Here is a 20,532-nt window from a genome sequence, read left to right as displayed (position 1 = left end):
TTAGTGGATTGAATGTAAAATATTTATGTGTGTGTGCAATTTGGTGCAGATCCAAATAAATATCTGGATCCAGTCAATTCAAATGTGGTTTCAGTGCCATTCTAGTTTTACCTTTGAGGTGTTAGTTCAAATTAGCTCCACATTAAAATCTAATACCCCTCCTGAAATTTTGGCAACAAAGAAAAATCTGATTTGCATTTTGCTTTGCGGCTCAGAATTCATTATCGTGTTCCACCGACGACACCAAACTCCAGGTCACATCTCAGTTTTTTTTGTGTCTGTATGAAACTGTATGTTTATGCATGAAGTTGACATTCTCCCAATTATTCTCCCTTCTCTGTTACTGTTTGTGTTCACTTATCTTCATTATGCTCCAGCGTGAATATATCAGTTCTCAGGTATTTTCTTACTAATTTCTCATGGAACATGTAAGAGCAGCAGGGGTGAATACAGAAAATAAATGTAAGAAATCCACGTGCAAACAAATAGGCTTTATCTTTTCATCTCTTTTCAACCTCTGTGGTCACGACTCAATTCTGGCTCAAATGCTACGGTGAAAATATCGCTTGTTTTACCCCGATGAACTTTTCAACATCACAAAGTTCAAGCAGGGTAATAATCCAAACTTTTCCTCCGGAGAAATGCATTCATCAGACAATTGTTTGAACCTATTTTTTATGATTAATGCATGACAGTAATGTTTCTAAATAGTGTAATTTTTTCTGTATCCGCTCCCACCTGAACATTTGCATCATTCCCGTCTCGCCCAGGGCCGGACCACGCTCCCGCTGCCTGATGAAACAGAGCTGAAACCAGACGGGCGGTGTGTTCCCGCTCCGAGGCCTGCCTCCAACTGGTTGTGCAGCTGAAACCCAAACCCTGTAGTATTCTGAGCAATAACATAAACACTGAGGTGAATTCATGTGAGAGTGTGTTTTCCTTCCCTGGCTGGAAATATGGGCGGAGTTGGGCCAGATTGGACAGTCCTGCTGATGACACTCAGGTTATGAGGTGAGCGGCGTGACCCTAACCGAGCACCTTGGATCGGAGGCCAGTATATACACAACAGAACTCAGATTATATATGAGTGAGAGGGCAAAAGCCAAGTCATTACTCAAAGATTAAATTAAAGGCTGCGAGCTAACCAAATGAAATCTATAATTTTCCCGTCAACACAGAGTGGATAGGCAGGAGGCTGCTCTGTTAACATGCAATCAGTAGAGCCAGGCGGCGCTTTTTCCCTTCCACCGACTCAACCTCTGCAGATCTCTCATAGAGCCGTCACAACTGTCATGTTTTCATGATACTGAAAAGTACACTCCCTGTATTTGTTCACCTGGAGAAAATCTAAATCGCAGCATACAGCAAAAAGACATTATGCAATTTCTATTCCGCCTTTGTCCTGAGAGATACTTGGAAAAATTAGTGGGGATAACTTTCTGATAGGCATAAGCTTTTGATTTAGTGTCGTTGTTTGAAGACACACTATTTTGTTGACCTTCACATTTGACTTGGAATTTGGTGAAAATCCATCTTTGTATTGTTGAGTTATTTTGTACACTTTTGTAAATGTACACAGATTTGTATACTTTTTGTTATGCGCCTGTAGCACAAGCCAAGTGCCAGGTTAGACGTAACACTGCCAACAAGTTGCTGTTACATTTTGAAAAAGCTTTACAATAACTTCTGTATGTTCTTTTTCAACTTTAGGAGAGAGTGTCTGTTCTGGTAGTAATAAAAAACGATCTCATCGCTATGATTCAAAAGAACACGAGGATAACAACCACTTACCAACACCATTATTTACCTTTAAATGTTTTAGAGGCACAGTCATTTGTATTCAACTCCCCGTTCCTGCTCAAAGCTGCGTTTTCACAGAGAAGGGGTTCGTGCCTTTGAAATCCTGAAACCTGCCGGAGAACAAAAGTGTTGTTGTTCACATTGATCAGTTCCACACTTTGATCAAAGAATATGCTAATCAACTAATTTCATGCATTGTTGAGTAGTTTGCCTTTGTCACCGGTGCAGCCGCCTCCTGGATAAATGCAATATTCTCTGTTCTCACACAACAAGAAGAGAATGACTTGTTTCTGTTTTGGTAACGTCCTGTTTCATGTCGTATTTGTGAAGGGTTCTTATGTTGAGCAATAATTCATGGGCTGGTTGTTCCATCAAAAAGCTGTAGGAGGTGCGTAACTACATGATTACCTGGTTCCATATTGGTAAACATCTTCTAGTCGTTTTTTTTTTTTTTGTCATTAGATTGTATTGAAGATTTGGCAAATCCGTTTTCCTTGTTTTATAATTAATTTAACAGTGGCTAACTTTAATGATCCATTGGTGCGTGCCCTATAAACTAACCAAGGATGTTGTGTATATTTGTATATATTTAGTAGCAGTGTAGAAGTCACACAAAGTTTTTGCCTCAACCATATTTAGTCCGAGCTGATCTTGAATTTTTTAAATTAAAAAATGTAATCATACTCTTGTACAATCAAGTGAGCAATTTGTATATCATAAGCCATTTCCTTCAGGTAAATAATTTTTCCCAATGAGCAAGAAATATTTTTATCCTACCAGGCAGTAAAACACTGTTATATCCACCAAAATAATAACGATCTTTAAATTTACATTTTAAGTTACTTTTTAGGAATTGCCTACTCTCATCCAACAAGTCAAATATGTTTTATTTCACAACAGTCGGCAAAACAACAGGATCAAGTGTGTTTTTATTACAAAAAGCTTATACAAGATAGTGCAGTATGTGTTCTGAAAAGTCCTTAGACCTTTTTGTTAAGTTTAAAATGTTTAAAAAGCAAATTGTCCATTCTGACTTAAAGGGAGACATAAATCTATTTGATTGCTGAGTTATCGTCTCTTCACAATCTTTAGTGTCGAGCTGAACTGAAGATCAAACCACCAGCGAACATAATGACTGGACTTAAACTGGTCTGATTGGTGAAAAGTACTGATCATGTGATAAGAAGAACAGGGACTCAGGAGGGGGACCCCCATGTCACAGGCTTCATCCAGGGCAGCCTACTCGTCTCTAAAGGTTTCCAAAAAAAGATTAACCCTCACTCAGATGTTCCAGTAAACTCTCGTGCTCCTTCCCAATGGAAGGCCCCGTGCAGCCTTGAAGGCATAATGACTATAACGACTGGAGGATATAATGGTTTTAACATGGCTTCTGCAGAAGAGCTTGTGCAACGAGCCCTTTTCACTGTCATGTGTTCAAACGCGCTTTTCTATAACGAAGGCACCAAAATAGGCAGAGCTTCAAAGACGGTTACCCAGGGCCTGATAATGTCTCTCTCGTTCTTAATCTCGGCAATGATCTCATCTTGATGACATAGCGTGTGATGATGGATGCAGAGATGAATAACAGCTGGAGAGATCAGTGGGTACAGTGGAGTGGATGGCAGTGAAGGATGTGGCCTGTGGATATAAGGACCGGGAGTCTTTGCATCGGGGATGTGAGCTGCTGTGAATGCAGGCCGCTTGGTGAGGATCAGACACTTCTCTTGGAGAAGCCCAGGCTGCCGTCCAGCCGAAATGAGGCCAGACCAGAGAGAGGTCCCTGTGCTCATGCTTGGATTACCCATAAACCACTCATACCTGCAGCTTGCACGGAAGTTTCTCCTCCTTGTTCCCTCAGCGTACAGGGCCAGGCTCCAGGGATGCTCCATCCTCAGCTTACCACAATCCTTTCTCCAAACACTCCAGAGAGACTCCCTCCCTCCCCCCCTCGCTCTGTTTCTCTTGTCTCGTACAAGTTGTGTTTTTTCCCCCTGCCTTTTTCTTCGAGGTCTTGCCAGGCTACTTGCGTGACTAGAGGGAGAGAGGAAAAAAGAAAAAGGTTTCAAAACCCACTGGCACGCAAGCCCCAAATCTATTTTGGGGAGAGCGCACTTTTTTTTTTCTTCTTTGAAAACAAAAAAAGCCACAGGGAGAAATAGGCAACACCGGGGTGAAGGGGGTCTGTTTCTCATTTGGCCGGGGCCTGCCTCCTGTCCTGCCCCCGCCAGCGTCAGAACCACAGCACTACTGGGAGAGAGGGCGGCTCAGACTGGGGAGGAGAAGTGTTTTTCCTTCGAGAGCTCGGCCAACACTGTGGACCCTCATCTTAGCCCTTGTCACTTAGCAACCATCCCAACCTGCTTCCCATTACACCACCATCTGCTTGCGTTTCACGATTTTCTTTTGTTTTGATTTGTTTTTCGCCCCCTTTTTAAAATTTTTGTCTGAAATTAAATCACTGCATTTAAATTTGCCCTTCATTAGTAATTCATTTTCATCAGGGGATTGTTTGCCGGGTCCTGCTGCAGAGGCATTAGCTGCAATCCACACCGCGGGTTTGATTCCCTCTCTATGACGCTGTGATTTGTTGCCGTTATTATGCTCAGCGGTTTTCGGAGGAGACAGACAATGACACGGGAATTCGGTAAATTATGAATGAGGTGTTTTTCCTTTTTGGAGAAATTGGAAAATCTTCTTCACTGTTTTGGGTTTGCTAGTCAAGCTGTACATTACAACAAAGTAGGGTCACAACAACCAGGACTGTGATGCTTTGAACTAACATCAACATTTTCGCACCCGTTCCTTTGAAGCAACTGCAAAAAAAAACACAACCACGACCTTGACGCCGACTAAACCATCGGATTCCGATGATTCAGTAAAACAAAAATTCCATCCCCCTGATTCATTGATTTATTTGGCTGCAATTAACATAATCTTAGCATAATTTAACAACTGGCATATGTTTTCTTTTTGGGATTCTTAATGAGGCTGTTTGTTTATGCCAAGTTAAGATTTCATTGTTCTGGTAAGAGGAGCCTAAGAAGATGGCAGCTCATCTGAAAAGAAAAACCCCGTAATAAATTAAAAACAATGATGTAAGTGCTTCTAAAGACGTTTTATGTCAAACTATTACGTCTGACGAACTAATCTGAGTTCATAATGACAACAGTTGTAATTATACCCATTTAGGCGAAAGATGCTGCAGTCTGTCAGTCTGACGGGCCAAAACATTATGGCATGAATGAAAACGGAGAGCTTTGTGGTTGTGGAGGATAATGACTCAAAGCAGTGTGCTGCTGCGCTGATGATGAAGTGTTTCCCATCACTGATTCTGTGATGGGAAATTTTCTTGTAGAGACTTAGGAAAAAAACCATTGTGCCTTCGACTGATTCTGTCAAAACAAAAGCCTTTTTTCCTATATTTCAACAGACTGTGCGGCAGCGGAGCACATGGTTAAATATCCACCCGTCCAAGCCCAGTACAGTGGCTCCTTGTTGTACACTTGAAAAGTCTCAAATGCAGTGTTGTTGTTGCTGTACACACACTCTGAAATCAAATATACCTAACAATATCAGAGACACTGCTGTTATTCCCTCGGGGATTATAGTGGTTGTCATCTAACAGGAAGGTGGGCGGTTCAATTCCTTTCTGCAGGCCGAAGTGTCCCAAAATACTGAACCCCAAAATGTCCCTTCTCATAGAGGAACTGTATGAATCTTCGTGTGAGTGGGTGAATATAAAACTGTGAAGCACTTTCAGGAGTCATCAGGACTAGAAAACTGCTCTATGAATATAGAGCATTTATTTCCTAGTGTGGTGAGCACACGACCGACATCTCAGCTGTCAATCATGAAGCCTTATACTGCGTTTAACCATCAAATAACCAAAAGTGAGCACTTAAATATACAGCACTGGGAAAAGAGCCACCTGAAATGACAGGAAACATCTTTGTTAAAAATACATATTTTTTACGAGGACCATTTTGCTTCAACTTCAGAACTTCAGTATCTATTCTTTCTTTCTTCTGCATTATATGTAAATGAGCTTCTCTGTCCTCACATCTGGTGCCACCTTATGTGAAGAACATCAGATCTTTATAAGAAATATTATTTTTCTTGAGGCAGGATCAAGTGAATCAAATCAATCAATCCTTTGCTATCGGAGAAATAGAATTTGATTAAAAAGATGAAGAAGACTACTCGATTGAAATTGGATTATGATGAGAGACAGAGTTAGATGCCCCGTGACAAATCATCTGTGGGACAATTTTTTTTAATGGAATAGGTTTCTGTTAGGACCAGAACCCAAATCTCTACAAGGTCAATATGAGGGTCACGGTTTGTTGAGATTTTAAAGACAAAACTGACTTTGGTTAAAGTTTGGGGGGAAGCATTATCATGACTGCCACCTCCCTTTCTGCTTATAGCACATGTGAAAATAAGAAAGTAAGTATTCTCTTCTTGCACAATGTAGTCGAAAGGATTGCTAAAAAACTACAGAACTGATGAAATCCATGACATTAAGTGGAGGGGTGTGGAATGACACCAGGAAGAACCCATTAAATGAACTCGCTAAATTAAGGAGCATATCCTGATAAACAGGCAGCTCAAGGAATGTATTTTATTTCATATGGTGATTAAGTGAACTTGTTTTCTTTAGTTCAGTATCTCTATGGGTGTCTGGCTCCGTTTAGGGCAAAACCTTTTGAGACATAGGTTGATTAACTGAATGAAAACAAATCCCAGCTCCACTGACTGAAAGGAAACGCTGGGACGTGTAGCTCTGCTCTGAGAAAAAACCTACAGGCAGTTCTTGGGAACTTGCATTTATTGGAATCTCCGAAGTTTCCCTACATGATGAACAGTCAAACGGCCTCTCCTGTCGAGTATACAGGTGCTGAGGGAGAAGAGATTATAAGATATCCAGGTGGAAAGGAGCCTCATATAGTGGCATATAAACATACCATCTAGACAGTTTCAGCCTGATAAACCAACACTAAAGTCCAACTGTTGTAACTGAGGAACTTGGCGCTCAACACTCGCTTTAACAGATACCTCTACCTCCCAGTACTAAAGGTCCAACGCACATAAATCTAGGACTATGAAAACACTCGCTGACAGGCATAAGTAAGAAGACCAGGAGAAGGCATGATTTATCTGCATCTCTTTTCTTATTAAACTATCATATGTGACACTGTAACATATTTTACTGTAAATTATTAGCATCACAGCTCCAATGCCTTGTGCATTCAGGTTTATGTTTTAATGACACCAAAATATAATCCTGGGTATCAATCATAAAGGGGGGATGAATCAAGGACGACTGAAGAGGCCTCTTGATGAGAAGCGAAAGGTCTTCAAATATCCACAAGCAGGTCCAGAGGATCTTCGCTCAATTGGAAACTTGGAAAATTGGAACAGAAATGGGTCAAGACTGAGAAGTTTCACTGACATTTTGTCTGTGAGCAAATTCACTAAATTGGACAGACTATAGGAATCTATATCGCAATCCTTCCCAAGGGGAATCAAACTGTGGCTCTTTGTACACAACCTGCTGAAAGTGAGAATCAATGTTTGTTTCTTTGTCTAGTTCAGTGTAAATCAGCTAAGTTGGTATGATCTCTCACACTGGTTCCCGTGCAGCAGACTACAGATATGTTTGCTGCCACTGTTGTCCCTCCGACCCCCAAGAAACCTCGTTGAACTGTTCTCTTCCTCGTGGTTTGCTTCTGTTTCATCACCCTCCCTTTGCTTAGCATGCTTTTCTCTCTTTACACACGTGTACACTCACTTACACACAATCACATACACCCCTTACTGTACAGATATCATGCTAGCATAACTCGTTAGCGAGATCACACCTTTCCTTTTGCTTCACACTATCTCGCCTTGAATCTCTGGGACAGTGTGACCTGTCAGTCGCACACTTCCCTCCACAAGCCACGTTCATGGTGACTTTTTGTCACAGCTGTGATGGATAACCGATATTTATGAGGGTAACATGGATCGTTGAATAATATTACTGTATTTATTAGATTATATAATGTATTCAACAGCTGGGTGATGACGGGTGGGTTGTGATTTTCAGTACTTGGATGCAAACTTCCCTGTTCACCCTAAAAAGACTGTATGTAAAGATGGACATTTTAGCTCCTCAAAAGTGAAGCCTAAACATCTTTATCACCCCCTGGTGGCTGGATACAGTATAGTTCATAAAGCCCACCATCTCCATGTTAGCAGATGGGACATGTGACAGAAAAACAAGTAAAGGTGGTTTCTGTCACTCACTGATGTATGTTCAAGTGTCGTATCTGATGAGTTTGGTTTTAATTAGTTAGTTGATGCGGTAAGACGTTATTATTGACTGACTCACGATTGGTCGAGCTTATGTATTATCCCTGATAATAATTGCTTGTATCTGCTAATAACCAAACCTGCTCCCAGAAGTACACACCATGGCCGCTAAACAAATTGTGAATAATTTATATGTGTCTGACATTTTATTGACTCTCTCCAGTCACCTGATTAGGAACACAAAGAAATCCCTCAAGCAAATTAACCCCCTCGCCTCAAAATACACTAATCCTGGCCATTTGGGTTTAAAACCTGACCAGCAGACTGGAGAACACATTTCTGGATCCTCGTTCAGACCTGTTGCCTTTTAGGGCCTGTCTTCTAATAAGTGTGTTTCTGCTCTGTGTTGATGCCACGGAGCACAACAAGGCATGGCTCTGTTTTTGTTTTCTCCCGCCTGAAGGATTCCAGCATGGTCCCACCAGACGCGAGCGTAGATGCAAGTCTTGAAGTTTGAACAATGGACCTGACATACTTAACCTCATCAGTCACTAAACACATTCTTGTCATTTGGGTTTTAAACTTGGCAGCGTCGAGAAAAGAAATGTGGGGTACGATAATAAAGTTGCAGCCAAGGGGGCAACAATAATTTATGATGATCCCTGATGATGTTTATATCAAACACACACACACACACTCTCTATTGCTTTGAGGATTATTATGGCACACACAATGAATTGAGAACATATGGCAGTGCTTGGCTGCCAAGTGTTTTTCATTTCTTCTTTTCTGAGGCTCACTATCCTCACAGCACAATGAGGAGTGGTGAGGCTGGTAACACTGAATGCGGATGCTAGCCTAAAGGTGCGTAGTCACAGAGGAGCGGGTGATTAGCGTGCATTCCCACACTGAAACGCTTACATTTAATTTATTGTCACGATCAGTTTTATCCGATGCCGCTCAAAAATATCATAGCAGTAAAACTCTATGCAAGTTTCTACAAGTAAAGTTTGACACCAAACTGCACATTGATTCCTCGAAGCTGAAAAATAAGATCAGCCTACAATTAATGGCAAGGGGTTTCTTTATCCCGCTGCTCTCGGGAAAACAAGAGCTTTGTCTGTTTTCAATTCTAATGAAGGACTGAGACACACGTGGGATGTCTAGCGATTGCAAGTAACTGTAATTAACATCCTTTTGTTCTGCAAAACAAACTCTTCTCTCGAGTCTGGATTCTGTGGACCGGGCTCTGGTAGCTCCCTCGCTCAACGTGACTTCACTCAAACCTTCGGGTTTACCACCGACAACCTGCCGCCACTGTCTCTGTGTGGTCAGTCGCACTTTGAATTGGCTCTTTTTAAGATTCTCTCAGAAGCTGCTTTTTGCATTCGGCCTGTTTTGCATTAGCTTTGAATTTCAGACCAGAACATTTTCACCTCTCTTTTTATCCGTGTCTCTTTTGCCTGCAGCTGGCCAACTTATATTGTGCGACTAATTGGACCTTTTCCACATGTGTCCTTTGTGGCCGCATGTTTCAACTTTGCGACCATGTTTCTGTCATGATTAAGAATCCCACATCGCTTTACAACCCATTAAAAATTTAGATTTAGTTGTTGGTCTGGCTGTGTAATGACCTGTCAACAGCATTCTGAAGTGATTGAAGGTTCCAGTCTGGTGTTTAGATTTAATATCCTCCTTATCTTTTCTACAAACACCTTTCTGATCCACTGTGAATATCACCCTCAATTTCTGAGTCCAGATTTTTCACTTTATGGCCGTCTAGGATTTCATCTTTGGCAAAGAAAAATGAAGTGATCAATCATTCCCCTTAGAAAATGATTTGAGGCAATATGGCTGCTGGGTGAATTGCCTATGACCTTGGATAAGGATTTCTCTATTTCCTGACATTTTAAATGGAAACTGGGCCGACGCTCTGAAAAACTTTTTCGCTTGATTCTTTTGTGAACTTTGTGCAAAGTTGTGGAAAAAAAGCTCAGCGTTACTTTCATCACCACATGGCAACACACAAGGTTTTATGACCAGTGTGCTGCTGGTTATTTGTCAGTGGTCTCACAAATGGCTCCAGAAGCCACGAGTCTTATGAAATAATAATGAATAACAATGAAACATAACTAAAACAATATAAATCAGTCAGCGAAGGTAAGAAATTGGTTATGGCACAATCTATATGGGAGTTTTGAATGAATTCAATGTATTGAAGTGATCGTCTAGAGGAAAATAAACAGAAAAGCTGATATTAAATCGTAATTAATCCTGGAAGCATTTTCAGGCCATTTCCACCTTTTTTTTTTAACCTGCATAAACAGTTGTTTCATCTCAAGCAGCACGATTCCGTCTGCACGCTCGCTCCGCGGCTGGGTCAGCAGCAGTAACTTTTTTTTTCTGCGAGCTGTTTATATGTGGGTGTCACAGACCGGCCTGAAAGAACCTCTCTAGATACTATTACACAATAACGCCGCCACATGCGCCATTTTAATTTGTCAGTGAGCTGCTTGCTGACTTCAGAGGTCACAGTGAACTCCGCCAGAGTGTTGTACATTTATTGAAAAACACAGAACATCTAACCTTGCTTTGATGTGGAAAAATAGGAGCTAAATATTAAATGGCGATGAAGGGGAGTGTAGGTGTGGATGTGAGTGAATAAATGTTGAGGAGGAAAAACAAACCAGCTTCAGTACACAGCGCACGTTCTCTCTCCGCTGGGAACTGCTCATCCAGCACACACTGGGACATGTCATCACCTTGTGAGGGGCATTACGGGGGTTTGATTCCCTCACTGGGTTTTGACAATGAAAATACACCAAATCAAGCTTGGCTGTAAAACTAAAACCAAAACTGTGGTCAAACATAAACTCTTATTTTATTTTGTGTCAACACGTGTCTGACGTACATTTTGCAATTCCAGAACTTTGTTGTTAATATAAAAGTTAGAAATACAGAGAGACATCATCTTCATCAAGCAAAACAAGGGGGGAAATCTTTCTTCAAAACCAGTAAAGCAAAAAAATAAACGACTGACTGTACTGAGTTGTTGCTGGTTGGCAAACACACAATTCAGTGTGAACCCCTCACCCTCCTGTTTAGTTTTTCATTAGATAATTCTTCTGACTTTGTTCTGAAAACAACCTGGTGAACCAGAAGTTAATAAAAAATACATTTGGTGAATGAGGAAAAGATATGAAATATAATTTTCATAATTGTTTGGTCCAAACTCTTCAATTTAGACGAATAAGTGAAAACCTGGGTATGCAGGATATCAAACTTGGACAGCAATACAAGTTATAATGTACCTTGCGTGGCAGAGTACATGGTAGGATGTTGTTTTCAGATTGTCTCTGCTTCGTGTCCTTCTTGGAATGTGTGTTTCTTCACTTTCCAGCTGTAGCAGCTGTGCACATGCACAATATGGTAACAATACTTGCAGACCCGCGAGAAACACACTGTTGTGTCTGAATTCTTGGGTGCCATTCTTCATCTGTGGCCAGTCCGGTTGGTGGACTGGTGTCGTAAATCAGCATCTACCCAGCGACAGCACGGTGTGAGAGGTGGGAGCCAAGCAGTTTGAACTTCACTGCTGCAGCCGAGCGTCTGGAACGGGCCCAGCTACTGAGAGAGCTCAGAACAAGAGCAAGCGATCTACTTCAAGTGGAAAATATTTTAGCCTCCCAGCGCATCTGCTTTCACTTTGATTCCACATCTAAATAGATAGGGGCTCCAGCGTGTGCGTGATTATGTGTTTTACACCGCAATTCACTTCTAAAATATTGATGTTACGGTGATTTTTCTCTCGTCATTATGAGCTGTTCACTGCGCAGGGTCTGCTCGGAGCTCGGAGTAACACACTCAGCATCTCATAAAAGTTATGGCTCAAAATTGCAAAACGTTTTAGTGCTCGTAGGAAACTATTAACTTTGAAACTTTAAACCCGGACAAGAATGTCATTGATAGCCTCAGAAAGTGCCTGCTTGTTGCTTTGAGTCCCGTACAGAGAAGTCAACCACATGATGACTGGAGCTTAATCTCACTCGTAATGCATATACATATGGATTATATTAACCATAAAGACATAATTTGACTTATGTCTACTGTGCGTCTAGACCTAACCCTGACCAACTCTGCTTTAACAGCGTGTTTAATATTGTAGCTATACGACGATGAATTATGCTTCTGAGATGACACACTCAACACACACAACAGACGCAGGCACACACACATCCTTAAAAACCTTAATGGACGGAGTTATGGATAAATTAAGGTACGAGTCAATACACTCAAGTCTTTGATGTGTACATGAGCATCGAACCAGCTGATTGGTTAATCCCTGCTTGTGTTGGGCTCAAAATGGTTAATGAAGAAGATCAAACATTACACAAAACAGCTGGACAACATAAGCACGCATAAAGGCTCCTCACAATGTGCTTGACCACACATGCAGTCTGATCTATTACCTCTCTCAGTTACACGAGAATTGATGCCAATAGAGCTTATATGACCAATACTAGCAACTGCATATCCTGCAATAATATGGGTCAATGAGGTTTCAACACAAGTTATTTGCAAGGAGGGAGAATTTTGTTGCCCTTTCTGGAGAGGCCAGAGTATCTCTACAGCTTAGCCTGACTGTGATCACGCACATATAACCACTACCTGTGGCATCCGTACTTGAGTTAAAGGTCCAGTGCGTAAAATTTGGACGAAAGGGAACTTTTGGCTGAAATTGAATGCTAGTGTGTTTCCTCTAAATAGTACAAATTTTGGTTTTCTTTACCCTAGATTGTGTTCTTTTATTTAAATACTTTATATTTACATCTGGAGCAGTTCCTCTCTGCGGAGCCCGCCATCTTTTTTTTAACAGTAGCCCAAACTGGACAAACTAAACACCTACTGAGGTGTTTAGTTTGTTTAGGTTCTCTTTCGTGTTTGTAAGTGTAGGGTGAGGTGAGGGGTATTCAGCTGCACAGTGCAACTTCACCACAAGATGTCACTAAATTCTACACTAAGTTACTTTTTTTTTAACTCTACATTCATTTTGAACCTCACATCTTGTCTCGTTTCAGATCACCTCACCTCCGGTCCTCCTGCGTCTCCTGATTAGACCACACCTGCCTGAATGTGTCACACACGTGTCTTAATGTCTCCGCTTCCCTTTTAGTATTTAGTCTTTGAGTTACTCTAATTAATCGCCAGTTTGCCTGAGTTCAGCTTTCTAGCACTTTATTAGAACAGTTTGTATGATTTCTTATCCCTCTAGTGTTTTCTATCTATTAACTGAAGAGTTACCAAAACAATATTATCATTATTATTCCTTTCACACTGATGTACTATACTTGAAACACTTGCTCTCTGACACGTGATGTTTATTCACGTGACTACACCTGTCCCATTTTCCAACCTTCCAGTAGATTTTCAGACCACAAACCAGTGAACCATCCTCAGCTTTACAGTTGGATTATAGGATCACGTGTGGGATGGCTGCTACCTACATATATATCAGAATGGATGGGGTTTGATCATAGTGATGTATATTTGGCACGACTAGAGAGGAATGGAATTGATGCTGTTCCTCCCAGGTGCTGCTGCAGAACATAGATCAAAGGCACATGTCAGGAGAAATAACATAATAAAATTATAGAAATGAAACATTAAAACTATGAATAATATAATGTCCTGTTCATTGAACTTTAAACAGGGATTCATATTTGATGATGGCAGACTGCTAATTGCTGTTCAGGCTGTTGGTGGAGAGGTCTGCCTGAGCTCTGTCCATGCAAAGTAGCCTTTAAAGTCAGCTATTTCTTGAGCAAATACAAAACTGACCTGTAGTGCAGGACACTTATCAGGACACTCATCGGTCCTCATCTATTATTTAGCTCTCTAAGTAAGTCCACTCTCATTTATCGTGACCACATTTAAGATTCTCAAACAGCAAGCCATTGCAACAAGTTTTCTGGGATTTTAGTAAGTATGATTTATGATTGTGTGAAGAAATTAAAGTTTTGTAAATGTTTTGCTTTGACCCTGGAACAGGACGTTTAAATGCAATGGAATTTCTGCACAGGAAGAAACATGAAATAATGTGGAAAGGTAAAACAATCTGGATCCATCATGAGTGTAGTCTGATCCAGGATTAGAGGTTTTTGGAGTTGGAGATGAACTTCCTAAAGTTCTTAAAGGCCTCAGTGATCCTCTCTTGGATTGCGATCATGAGAAAGTGGTGCCCTGATTTGCAAGTCTGTTTTAAAACTGGAAAAAGTTTCCTTCGGTATTCACAAAAAGAGAGATGACTCATGAGTCTCCTGATTAAAAGGTTACATGTACGAGATTTTAAACATTAATAGAGCGGCCAACAGCTATTTTCAAGCGTGGAGTAAAGGTGTCCTGAGCAGTGGGAAGTCCCACTCAGCCTCTGTATGTGGTGTAATCTGAGCTTCTTTGTTCTTTATTGTGGTAGCTGGTCATTGTGGTGTGTTTTAGCATGTGATTCCCTCCTTGTGAAACCGTTGTCCCTGCACACATTTATAAAGCAAGATGGCCGAGTCCATTTCAGCTCTCAGAATAAAGCACATTGCTCTGCAAAAAAAAAAGCTTCCAATATAATCACTTTTCACACTGGACGAAAAACCCACTAACACCCACCAACATCTGGCTTTTGTCTTCAGGGTTAAATGAGTAGCCACTCTGCAGCAGTCACAGGTATTTGTCGGCCACGGCTCCAATCGGCAGTGATGTCAACACGGCACCAGGGTGGACCCACTAATCTTTGCCCTTTTCCAGCGCTGTGACGTCTTTGAGATTACTCAAACAGTGTAAATATACCTGTTAACTGCACACTGCGGTGCCGTTAAACCAAAATCACCTCATTTAGCAGCCCAGGAATAAGTTTTAAAAACACACATTTACGTACATCACAGGGAGGCTCAGATAGTGAAAGGAGGACCAAACAAGAGACAGTCTGCACATGGCTTCCTGGATCCCTTTTTCTGGGGCTTTTCTGTAGAAACGTTATTCTATTGTGCTTCTGGTTGTGTGATTATGGATCACATTTACTTTATAAACATATGTTTTGTCTGAAATTCTGGTGTTAGTAAAACATCTTGAAGCAGTAAATATCATAGGCTTTTAAGCTAGCGTTGGTAATCCTGGAAAAGTTAGCATCAGCAAGCAACACAAATACAAACGATACATCCCGACCTCTCTCACTGGCCCTCCAGGCAAATTCACCAACCCTATACATGTAAAAGGCAAATTTTTACTCTTGAGCCTATTAACAGGTTCTATACACTCATTGAGAGTATGTCGATTTTTACCATTCCCAAGATCCATCTGCTGCTTTGTCAACAATAGAAAAAATAAGGACATTGCTTCTATGCTTCCAAAGAGCATCAAAAGATATATTTTCTGTTTGACTAACCACTGTTATCCAGCCGACATAGTCAGTTGCATTAAACAGTTGTTTGGAAAAACGTTTCCAGAACTTTGGACTTCCCGCTGAACGGTGCATCAATCATAGAAACCACAAGAAGAGCGACGGCTGACAATGTTCTCTCTGTCCAAGTTGAACTTATATGTAATTTTAAAGACATAATTCATAATTTTTTTTTATCAAATGCTTTGCTTATAACATGTAAATGTCACAGCAGCAGCTCATGAACTCAACACCAGTGGGTGCTGGTCAGCTCAGCAGGGACAGTTCGGTGTCAAAGCACCGATCCTGTGATTAATGGAAGACCTGTTGCTCCGCAGGGAAACATTAAGAAATATATATATATTTATCTCTTTTGTGACATGTTTTTGTTCTTGTCAAAAGTGCTGTGTAGGTAAAACAACAAACAATGTGCTTATTCAGCTGCACAGATTCAGAATCCAAGAGTACAAAGCAGAGCTACAAGTAACTTTCACACACAGAGACCAAAAGGGGTAGATTAATGGAGCTTCCTGCACTGGTGACATTTGTATCGAAGATCATGTTCCTCGACTTTTTTAAACATATAAACAAATTAATATTACACTTATTTTAACAATGCAAAGCAGATTGTACTACATAAAACGATTGCTTAGGAGCCTGGCAAAAGTCGGACATCACTAGTTTGCTCAATGCCAACAGGCCCAGGTAGTCAAGCCATTAACCAACACATGCACATCTGTGAAGCAGCTTTTACCTTAATGAGTGGCAGCCTCAGTATTTAGTGTGTAGGGCTCTGGAAAAGGTACCAGGTGGAGGAGAGTCGGAGGTCCGAGCTGACGGTGACCGAGGGTGAAAGCAGATCCTCATCAACAAACAGTGCTCGGCTCCACATCTGCTCTATCACACTTGTACTGTTGTGATTCGAAGGGCAAGACATGTACAGGTGCTGTTCCACTTATTGCATACCAGAGGAATCGTGTCCCATGTGAAAAGAGAAGAGAGGGCAGCAGAGGTCAGATGTGCTACTGTGCGATGTGCAGAGGTACTTCTACAACCTGGGTTTCTTTGAGTCATGAAGCCAAAAGCTTTGTTAGCTCCACCAAGGAGGTTATGTTTCCACCAAAGTCCATTTGTGTGTTGGTTGGTTTGCCTGTCTGTTCGTTAACAAGATTACATAAAAACAACAAAATTGATTTCCATGAAAAAGGAAAGATGAGACATGGGCCAAAGGAGCAACCATTAAACCAGTATGTGGATCCAGATCAGGGTTAAAGGAGTTTTTCTTTTTTCACTTCTTCACATTGGAAGAAAGGTATTACCCTCATTTTAATTAATGCATAATGAAAAAAATCGTATAGCATTAACAGTGAAGTTTTAATATTATTACAGGTGACAGGACGATAAACTTTGGGGGTAAAATTCCTAACCCCTGTGCATGTTTTTCCCAGGAAGCCAAGCAGAAGGATTCAGGAGAGTCCCCCTCTCCCAGATGTAGTTAAAAAGCTTCTCACTGGCAGAAAACCACTGAACTCGGCCGAACGCTGAGAGCTCTGAATATTGATGGATTTAATGAATCTTTTGTCAGAATTGTGACGCGAGTTATTGAAAAAGAAAAAAGCGTGGTAGAATTAAGAAACATGAAAGGTGGTGCCCACACATACAGTAAAAGCAGATGGATGGATCTTTGGAAAGTCTCTGCCTAGGTGCCCTAAGTGATACTCTGCTATTCATCCATTCAGCTAACATTGTAAGAATCACTCGGCTTTCAGAGCAACACTGTGTCCACTCCTCCACCTGTAATATATGTGTATACATGGTATTAACCACAAGGAGTGGTGACACATCTATGAAACAAAGAAAGCCAAAGATATTAGCGCTGCCATCTTGCACTGCTAAGAGTCTCATGGAGCCTCAGTATCGAGGTTAGCAAGTTAGTTTCAGCTGTTGATTATGATGTTTCAACCAGTTTTTTACAGCATCAAATTTTTTTTTTAAAACAATTTACCGGAAAGTTGACACTAGATCTCCAAAAGGTACCTGAAATGACAGAAACTGTCTGTGAAAAAAGTGTATTTGACATGTACTTTGACTTTTAAATCTGGTCCATGTCCCATCTGTACACGGAGGACGCTGGGTTAATGACCTATACAGCCTCAGTGGTAGCAACACTCACCCGATGCCTATAGGACCTATATTTGAAGATGGCACGATTCTTTTGACAGTTGTGACGTTCAGGTTTCATCTTTCTAAGAAGATCTCATGAGTTTAGGTAAATGGTGATCAACAGGCGTTCCCTGCACACATGGATTGATACTATTGAATGTATTTAGTGACTTGCTTATTTTGGATCTTTGGAACTGTAACATTGGCCTTAATGTTTCAAAACTGCATGTAATACAAACCTACTTTTAAACTGTATTTCTATTATAATTAACTTGTAATTGTATTTTCCTATAATCAAGGATCCCCTGCCCTCCCAGAGGTCTGAAGAGGGGAACCTCTGTTCGAATTATCTCCTCTCAGGTTTCTTCCATGTGAGCACAATGGAAATTTCTATATATATTCTGTGCAGTAGGAATTAACTTTTCATGGCACACTGGAATCGAACACATGGCCAGTGAGCACATTGGGATCACCTAAGGAGAAAAGAGGACGTTCTAGGAGAGTCGTGCTTCTTCCTATATCCTAAACCAGAGCTGGTAGTCGGAGAAAATTACTTCTTTGGTACGCTGGTCATGTTTTTTTGTTTTGCTCATATCTTTCATATAATTTGCATTAATAACATGTAATCATGGTTGCAGATATTGCAGTATTTCCAAGAAAAACCATATTCAAATCATGGCAATGGGATCTGTTAGAATCAAAAGTTCTCCTATCTACCATTTATCCTATAAAATGTGGCTGCATGTCCACAAATCACCCTGGTTGGTATAGATTTCATACTCTATATTTTTCTTTATGCACACAGTAGTTTTTATGACATTGCTGTCCATAGCTGGAGAGTAGCTGCATGATTACAACTGGAGCGCAGTTTGTGCAGCAGCCTGAACAAATCTGACCTCAGCAGAATGAATCGGAAAGTTTCAAATGTTTGTTGTGTCAGGAAATCATCGGGAGAATTATGTTCCACATGACAAAAATAGGAAAACTAATCTTAAGTACTTTGTTATTGTAAACATTGTTCTGCGTTTAGTTGCTATTTGCAATTGAACTGACTGTTTACTATCTTTAAATATGTATATATAATGTTCATATCTGGAGTTTATTTTCATAGAGCAGTCCAAATTCATGGTTTATGAAAAAGCGGGAATCTAGAATGAGTGAGATCGCAAAATTAGAGACCTGCCACACAGAGAATTGCACGCCATCGTAAGTAAACAGTTTAAAGAAAACTAAACATGCCCTTTTGTGCGTATCCTGACCACAGCCTCTGTCTGCAAACCCAAGGTAGCCTTCAGGAAAACAAAATTAACAACTGCTTTAACACTTCGGTGAAAAAGCCAACAAGGCCTCTGTGGGATTTACGATTCTTAAATTGCCACCACGGTTTATTTGCGGCCCCTCTAATGGTTGTCCCTCAGATTATGCAGGTGAATTTAATTGAAAACATCAGTGCATTAGCACAGTCTGTGTTTTAGTGGGGCCGTTGCTCTCACGCCATCCACCCCGCCGGGTCACTGTGCACACTCACACCCAGGGAGCGTGCACAGGGTTCGAGCTCTGTCTCGTCAATCTGTCTGGAAAACTGAAAACGACTCACACTTTTGAAATGTCTTAGATGTGACACTCACTGAATAATACCCCGAAGTTTTGTTTTTGTTTTTCTTCTCGTGCATTCATATACAACTTCCCCCTCAGTTGTTTGGGACTTCATTTAAATACTGTTGACAGCTCTATATCTATTTCTAAATGAAGGGTTTCAAAAGGCAGAGGATAGAAGAATAAAAGGGGAACAAAAGAGTCTTTATGTCAACAGTGATCAATCTGTCAATCAAAAGCTGATGTTTTGTGTTATAAAAATTGGACATAGCTCTCTAAAGCATGCATTATTCCACACAAACCCATGTCTGTACATTGTCTGTAGATGAAACCTTTTGAAAAGGGAGTGATATTCAGTAATGGAGAAGCATATAAATATACGTCCTTTCTAGTTATGTGTTGTCTTCTCAGACAATCTCTAATCGACATCGACATCATCCAAGGATCCATTATGATGATAAATTGCCGTTTCTCTGTGAGACCATTGATTGAACCACCAACTGGGACAAAGGTTTGACAGACTGTTTGAAATGGCGTATTAGAGACACTGTGTAAATGACTTCCATATGCTCTATAATTTAAAAATTGAGCCCTGTTTGTAATTCCCATGGAGCTACAGATGCAGGCAGCATCGTTCTGCCATGTTGTTCTGGATTCCCCTGTCTCGCTTCAGTCGTCTTGTTTGCTGCAGCAGAGCACGGGGGACTGTGTGAGGATAAAATTGCCGCCCAACATCTGGAACCATGCTTAATGATCATTAAAAAACGAGATGAACTATTCCGCAAATTGACAGGGGGAAGGGTACACTGCGGTCGAGATCTCACGCTCTCCTCGCATGCACACCCTGGCTCTTTGACAGTTAGTGCAGTCTCAAAAGAGACCCCGCCTTAGACCTTTCAAATTTAATTTGGCGTTGTTCAAAATTTATAGGGACACTAAATTGACACGTCCCTGTGTGAGAATTTTGTGTTTTAAAATTTATATCCAGGGGTACCTTTGTTAAAGTATAAAACTGTTACAAAGCTACATCTGTGTTGTTCATCACACTAACATGGTGAAACATAAGAGAACTTGTGAATAAGCTCCACTTTAATAAACTTTAAGTGGCTCATTACATCTTGCGACGTGCAGGCGAGGCTATGTAGTCACTAACTGCTGTCCACGATTTCCTTTACCTCCTCTTCACAAAAACAAAACGGCTATATTTAAAATTCAAACCTCGGTGACGGCAGACCGGTTGTGGCCCATGAATA

Source organism: Platichthys flesus, chromosome 4, assembly GCF_949316205.1.
Source record: "Platichthys flesus chromosome 4, fPlaFle2.1, whole genome shotgun sequence".
NCBI classification, from domain to species: domain Eukaryota; kingdom Metazoa; phylum Chordata; class Actinopteri; order Pleuronectiformes; family Pleuronectidae; genus Platichthys; species Platichthys flesus.
Note: the sequence above shows the minus strand (reverse complement) of the source record.